The sequence below is a fragment of the Hypanus sabinus genome, chromosome 3 (genome assembly GCF_030144855.1).
Source record: "Hypanus sabinus isolate sHypSab1 chromosome 3, sHypSab1.hap1, whole genome shotgun sequence".
NCBI classification, from domain to species: Eukaryota; Metazoa; Chordata; class Chondrichthyes; order Myliobatiformes; family Dasyatidae; genus Hypanus; species Hypanus sabinus.
In genome coordinates, this window is record NC_082708.1 from 105,071,097 (window position 1) to 105,079,542 (window position 8,446).

Genomic DNA, 8,446 nt, shown 5'->3' on the forward strand with positions numbered 1-8,446 from the left:
GCTCACTTGAAGAGAAAGTGGAAAAAAGAAGATTCCAGTTTAGAAAACAAAACACTAGAATTGCTGGGAATTTGAAATATAAACAGTATGCTTTATATTAAATTCTTTTACAACTTTTAACTCTGCTTTCATTCCCAAAGATGCTGACCAAGCTACTGAATATTTCCACCCACGTCTGCTTTTATCTGAATTGCCTCTCTATGTTCAAATCTCTCTGTTGCCTGGACAACTCCTGACCTTGGGATTTCCTCCTGTCTGGATAATCCAGTTCTGATTATCCCCAAGTCTGACTGATGCATCTTTTGTGGTTAAAGCAGCTGATACGAGGACTTCATGATCTCTTGTTCCATCCCTACACACTTTTTTCTTTAAAACCACTCTCTCACCTGGTTTGATCTCTCCAGCAGCTGTCAGATTTTATTCTGCATCCCTCTTGATGCCACTTGCAATCTTAAAGCTGATATATAAATATATTGCTGTTTTAAAGCAGAGCAAAAATGATTGCAGCTTAGGCTTGCTGCATGGGCTTCATCACAAAGGGGCATTCCTGGGCACATGACAGGGAAATAAGATGGAAATAGGGTTAATGAGATCCCCTGGCTGGCAGCTGGCAGTGACTCAGAGGGAACTGACCAGATTCAGTGTTAATACAGGCAAGCTGAGATTTTCTTTCCACAGTAAAATCTCCACAGAAGCATATTAACTCCTGGATCCGGCATCAGATCCATCTTGGCACTCTATCCATGAGAAAATTCCAAATCTTGAAGTATAAGTATTGAGAAATCTCAGCAAGTTTTTGCACCACTGCTGGAACACCTGGGGGGTACTGGCTGATCTGTTGGTTGAAATGTACTGGCAAATTTGCAGCTTCTGTGTTTTAATCTTCACATGCTGGAGTACCAAACCTGTTGGCACCCATGGAAGGTCTTCCACAGAATTTTAAGCTACTTCCCAGCTATGTTTTGGCCCACCAGATAGCGTGATGGGGTGTATAGTGTGTTTGAGTCTTGGAACCAGGAATAGGACAGCAGAGGTCCGCTGCAGAGTGACTCGGTCTTCAGGAGTTATCCTTGCACCTAAACAGACAGTGCTGAGTCCAAGCGAGGACTGGTTTTGGATTCAATTTAAACAGCACTGAGAGGTGTGGATGTCTGAAGACCCCGGGCTCCTCCTCCTGTGACCAATGGGTAATAACAGGACTGGTGTGGAAATGGGTGGATTGAGTTCAGCTTCAACTCTATCCTAATTCAAGCAAGAATAATAGTGACCTCCAACGTTCTGCAGACAACAGACAATCTGAATGGGGAGAGCCAAATTCAGGAAGAATGTAGTATGTTTTTGCATTGGCACGCGTCAGTGATGTGGGGCATTTTTGAACACATGATTTATCCCAGAACTCCCCACTTCTAAATGTGCTGACCTGTTAAGCTACTCTAAGATCAATCTATCCCACCTTCCTCCTACACAATCCACCATTTTTCTATCATCCATGTGCCTATCTAAGAGTTTCTTAAATGCTTTGATATATTTGCCTCTACCATGACCCCTGGTGGGGTGTTTAAAGCACCCCACCACTCTGTGTAAAGAATTTACTTCTGACATCCCTCCACAGTTTCCTCCAATCACCTTGGAGATAGATACCTCAAAACATAAAGTTGTGACTGCTTTCTGCAACATCTGAAATGCCATTTCCTTACAGGTATTGATCCATATTGTTAGAATACTGCTTTTGTGGAGGAGGAGCCCACAGTGCCATTGGACACTAGTTATAGGAGTCACTGTTGCTTTGCTCAACACTAAGAGTTCTTCCAAAATTATAATCGCCTGCAGAAGCAGTTCTGGGATTTTAAACAATCAGGGAGCAGGGTGAGGGATAATGATAAAGGGGGTTAGGGAATCGGAGTACATGGAAGATCTTAGTTAGCATTTAAAGTACAATTAAAAACTCAGATAAATAATTGTCACCAGTCAGTTCCTTTCCTGAAATCTTTATCGTATGGATGAAGATCAGTAGGTACTTTGGCTGCGTTTTGAATTCTCAGGATCAGCCTGGTGTGCTTTTCAGGTAAGCTTGTAAATGGCCATACAAATGGCATTTGTGGTTCAAGCAGTTTGCGGTCTTTACTGCGAGGTTGCAGATCATAACATTAAAGGTTAAAGTAGGCAGAGCAGCCTAGTGGTGTGAAAAGTGATCTAGCGATCACTTGAGAAATGGACTACTATTGATATTTAAACAGGATGATGGATTTGTCAGACGGAGAGAAATTGAGCAGACTTTCTCTCCATTAGGGATGTTTTGAAGAGAGGATCCCAACCTTCTATATACCAATGACCAATACCATAATGCAAGGGGTCCTTGGACCCCAGATTGGGAACCCCTGGTTTAGAAGAATGAGAGAAGATCTCACAGGGTTCTTACTTCTTACAGAGTTCAGCAGGTTGGATGTGGAATGTTGTTTCCCCAGGCTGAGGAATTTGGAACTGGGGTCACAGTCTCAAGGGTAAACAGCTCACTGAAATATGGAGAAACTTCTCCAGTCAGAGAATAGTGAGTCTTCAGAATCCTCCACCCAGGGAAGCATGTGGAGACTCCGTCTTTCAGCAGATTTCAGGGTATGAAAGAAATCACAATGCTTGATATTCTTGCTGCAAAGCAGTGATGAGATAGACCCACTCTGATCTTGATAAATGGTGGCACAGGCTTGAAGGGCCAAATGTTCCCCTCCTACTCAAGTTTCTAACGTTCTTAGGTCTTCATATTATTATGTCCTGCTCTAAGTTTTCCTTCACGCTGAGAGCTGAGTCTAAGTTACCACCACCTTTTAAAAACTTTTTTAAAACATTTAAAAAAATTTGAAAATTCATTTTCCAGCTCCTGGATAATAGCATCACTTTCACTGGGGATGAGGCAGGAGTGAAGAATAGAATACACATGCTTGCTTTTGTTAGTGGAGGCATTAAATTCCTGAGTCAGGAAGTCACACACGTTCAGCTTTGTAAAAGTGTTTAGGCCACATCTAGAGAATTGTGATGATAGTCTTTGACGAGGACGATTTGGACCCAATGGCTGGAGTATCTGAAGCAAGGATCGAGACACGGTATCAAATTGAATCAAGAACTGAGCACAAAACAATGCTAGACGATATCACCAGTAGGGTTTATTTTTTTATATATTAGTTTTTTAATACATTTTCTACATAGCTACAGATAAAAAACCCCAGATCAAAATGAAGAACATTGATACAGTGCAAAAATAAACATACAATAATAATATGATACAAAGAAAGATAATTGAGAAAGCACCCAAATTGAAGATATGTAAAATTAGTATCCTCCTCAAGCCCCGCAACAAAAAAAACTCCAGACCAACCACAACACAATATAGAGAATATAAATCAGGACAATCAAACCCCCAAAACTGTAAATACACTTAGCAACAGAAGATATTAATGCCTACTACCAAAAAAAAGGAGCTGAAAGTAAGGGACCGAAAAAAAAACCCTAGTCAAGAGGAAGGTTATGAAAGTACTCAATAAAAGGTCCCCAGACCTTATGGAACTTTAAATCCAAATTAAGAACTGAATAATTAATTTTTTTCAAGGTCTAAGCAGGCCATAATATCGTTAAGCCATTGAGCATGCGTGGGCGGGGCAACATCTCTCCATCTAAGAAGGAGACCAGTAGGGTTTATGATTGAGTGCCAAACTCCAGTTCAGATGCTATTTAGATACTCAATTCTTGGTGCCCAAAACATGATTGCCAATTAGTGGGACCGTCCCAGACCCTGAAAGCAGCCGTGTCTGCTATCCACACTCTGGAGAGCTGGAACGTTTAAATCCAGAAAACTTGTAATAGGACCCCCATCCCCTGTGCCCTGGCTGCTTGGAGAGGTGCTTGGTTGTGGATGAGAGCTGGATCCAAGATGTCTCTTTTAGGCACCAAGCACCTCTTAATGGATCTGAATCCTTCCCAGTCCGCGAGGTATTGCCAAGCGCCCTAAAGAGTATGTGAGTTCAGAAGTCTTCTCACAGTGAGGACCTGTTCCCCTCAGTCAGCTGGGTGGTGCTGGAGCTAAGGGGCTGGTGCGGACAGGTTTTAATCCAGAAACGTGGGAGATGGTGTTGATCTTTAGGGTCTTGGGGAGCTGCAAGGTGTAAGCCTCTAGGTTTACTATCCAAGGGTCCAATGAACTTAGGTGCCAAATTTCTAGACTCCGCCCAGAGAGGCAAATCATGAGTGGACAGCCAGACCTGTTGCACAAGCTGTAAAGTGGGTCTCTGTCTTCTCCTTTAGTTTTCTTTGGTCTCTGCTTTCTGGGAAGAGGCCAGCAAAATCTCTCTTGCCCTAATCCATGCTTGTTTGTAGCTTTGGATGAGATCTTTTGCCTCAGGGACCCCAACATTGGCCTGCTGTTCTGAGGATAGGCGGAGGATAACAAAACTGGCACGGTGGCATCCCATGCGTCAAATGCTGTAAGGCATTGTGGGTGACCTCTGCCCATACCAGGGGGTCACACCACACGTCAGGTCTTTCTGAGGCTAGGCATTCTAAGGTATGTTCTAAATCTTGGTTGGTCAGCTCCGTGTGGCCGTTGGACTGCGGGAGCTGTTGCCCCCATCAGATTACAGAAACGTGATGGAAATTGTGGACCACAAACCAAGACAAAATCCACCGGGAATCCATGGATCCTGAAATCTTGTCCGTCTCTGCAGCAGATGGTAGATTTTCCAAGGCAAAGAACATCCAGGCTTTTGAAAAACAATCCACAACTACCTTGATGACCATCTTCCTTTTGGATAGTGGAAGACCTGTGACAAAATCCATGGAGACATGTGCCGTGGTCTTTCTGAACCAGGTAGGGGGTGGAGGAACCCTTGAGGTTGGATGCTGGGCTCCTTGTTCTGGGAGCACACCTCGCATGCCTGCACATACTGTCGAACTGCATATGTCTTTCCGGGCCACCAAAGACTCGAGGGTCCTGGAAATCCCTGGGTGAGTGGTCATTCTCGATGAATGTCGAGACCTGGGGCTGGGATGAACAGCCTGCCCGGAGGACTCTCTTGCACATGGGCTGCATACACAAGAGTGCCAATTCGGTGCTACCATCCTGGCCTGGGGAAAGTGGTGCTGGGCTGCTCCTCTCGTTCTGGTTCATCAGACTGACAGGACAGGGCATCTGGCTTCTGGTTCTCAGATCCCAGTCGATTGGTCAGGATGAAAGCAGTTAAAAGACAAAGACTGCCTGGAGTTCAGCCTCTTGGCCTCCTGAATATAAGCCAGGTTCTTGTCGTCAACCCAAACGACAAAAGGGTTCTTGGCCCCCTCTAGCCAACGATGCCATTCCTTCAAAGCTAATGACCGCAAAAAGCTCCCGATTCCCAACATCATTGTTTCTCCCGGCCCCGAATAGCCCCCTGGAGAATGCATACGGGCGCAGATTACCATCTGAAGGTGATCGTTGAGAACGCACGGGTCCCAGTCCGGTGCCTGAGGCATCCGCCTCCAAGATGGAGCGAAGGTCAGTGTTAGGAGAAACCAAGATGGGAGCTGATGTGAACCGCTGTTTAAGCTCTACAAAATCAGCCTCCACTTTAGTAGTCCAGACAAAAGGGCTAGTGGATTTCTTATTTTCTTCGGCAGTTTGAACGGAGCACAACTGCGCAAGTGTTACGAACCCCGTAACTGGGTCACTTACCAGCAAAGATAGAGAGGTCAATTGAAGTCTGATGGTACTATTTTTAACAGTATTTATTAGTAAAAATATACAAAAATAATATCAATACAAACATACAGATAATATACGTCGTCAATACTAAATCTAAAAGTGCGGGTATAATAATAATCAATAAGAAATAAGCTCTATCGTTGTCTAGGGGATAAATGTATTGTCCGATGGAAATATAAAAGTCACTCAGTTCATTCAGGCTGCAGCCTTTGGTTGGAGTCAAGAGAGAGATTTTAGAAACTTGCCAGCTTTTCCTTTTTATGATGTCGATCCTTCGAAATTTCGTTGGTGTGGCCTCTTCTTTAGCTAAGCCGTTCTTCCGTGGTCAGTCCCGCCAATTCCTAGGCAAAGGGAAAGGATGCACGTGAGCCCCACCGGCTGGCGCTATTAAAAGCTGTCACGGGATTTCTAGCGTTTCTCCTGGTGCGTCTAAAGGGGTTGTTCCCCAGACCCTCTTTTATCCTTACTCAGATGTCAGCCAGGTTGGGATGATGCAATCCCTCAACCAGCCCACTCTGATCATCTCCTGACGGCTTCAATGAATAGTACAGTACTCAATACACACTTCCGTCTCCAAGAGACAATGGCCGTTATCCGTGGCTTTATCTTTCGGAGGCCAGGACACATTCCAAGCCTTGTGTATTCTGGACGTCTCTCTCTCATTTCCTGGGACCCAGACCCAAATTAATAGCGATCTTGTGATTCTCACATAGGAGGGGGCTACTTTGTACCCTTCGACCCCTCAGAGTTGTGGCACATTCGTAACACCCCCTTCCTTCAAAGCCTTTCTACCATCGGTAAAAATGGATTAATACAATCTTACAGGATTTTAGAATCTAACACAATACAAAAGTTTTTTTTTCACTACAGAGTAATACAGTTATACATTCAATTTAACATCTCGACCAGGGGTGGGCAAACTTTTTGACTTGTGGGCCACAAAGTGTTCTAAAATTTGACAAGGGGGCTGGACCAGGAGCAGATTGACGGAGTGTTTTGGTAATACACCTCATAAGAGAAAATAAAATATCATGGGATATGTAGAAAACATGTGCTTTAATTTCAATTGAAAATGAACAAATGCATTACAACATAATATCTGTCAAGGTATTTAGCTATTTATTGAAATGACTTTTAAAGCACTGAAAATTAAATGAATAAAATACAGCTTTTTTAATTGTAACAGTTATTATTTTAAAGCACTGAAAATTCTGTTATCCTTCAAGATATTATCATCATCACTCTCCTCCTGACCGTCTTTATTTCAAAAACGGTAGGAGATGCAGGTCTACTTGTCCTGCTCCTTCTTATTCAATTGTCCCCTGTGCCAAAACTCAACAACGACCAGCACAAAGACAGAACAGGGACAGCGCGCCAATATGCGGAGCACGTTATTTGATCTGGAGCGCATTTTTTATTTTGAGAACGTACATGCACCTGCGCACTACTCATGTCCATCACTTAACAGAAATGACATGTAACATGTAAGGCTTATTGAAAAAAATATTTTCAAATGCATTTTTTACATAACACAACAAAGAAACTTATTTTTAATTTCAGTGGGAACAGTTTTGTTGGTCTCCCTTTTTAGCCAGCGCATCAAAGTCTGGATTTAGTTTTGTTGTGGCGATTCTCAGGATGGATCTGAGGTGTTGGTCAGTTAACTTGGATCTGTGGCTGGCTTTGCTGATGTTCATGATGCTGAACGCCTGTTCGCACAAATAGGTCGAGCCGAACAAAGAGTAAAGCGCAACTGTGGAGTAATACGCTGCACCTCAACAAAGGTCAATGTGTAGCGGTGTGCTACATGCAGCGCTAAAATTACGACACGGAGTCGGTAACTGCAGTCGAAGAAAAAAACTTTATTCGAAATCCCCAGCCTCACTTTTAAGCCTCCCTCAACCTGCCCCCCATGGCGCAGAGGCTCCAAAACTCTGTGCTCGCAAATCCCCGCAGGCTATCTCCCTTAGCCGGAATGCTGGCTAATTGTGAGCCGGTTCAGATGTGCCAGGAAATGGGTCGCCACAAATGTATATAGAGTGCGTCATCTATTGGGAAAATGCCAGAATTGCGAGGTAAAAACGTTACCAAGGTTTATTAATATAATTTCATCCAGTTCTGCGGGCCAGATTAAAAAGCTTAATGGGCCGCATATGGCCAGCGGACCATAGTTTGCCCATGCCTGATCTAGACAGTTAGTGATTACATTGTCACTTCCTTTAATAACTTAACATCTTGTACCTTACCAAAGTCTTGTAGCATCGGACTCCAATTTACTAACCACCTATTTTTATTCCTTTTCTTCAGCAAACAAAAACTAAAGAGTTGTGATCTTAGCTTTCGTGTGTACTACAAAAGTTCATGCAAATACTAATCTTTATTGTTACTTTCAAACTTAACAGTCAATCTTCCATGGGGGTTATCTTTATTATTCACATGCTTTGTCAAAATCCCTTCAGACCGGATCCTGTTAGTTAAAACGGCATCCCGTCAACCTCGCCCCTTTTCCAGTTAACTCCCATGTGGTGAGCTTGTGCATCAGTGTGGAATAGGCTTTCGCCCACTCCTTTCATAGGAGTTATTTTATCAGCAATGTGTTCCAAACTTAGACCATTTTCCGAATTTCCACACAATTCTTTAATTTTAAGCAAGTTGCTAGTTTTCTCTTCAGGACCCTTCATGCTATTAATTCTCAATTTAAGATCTGCAAGGATCCCTCTT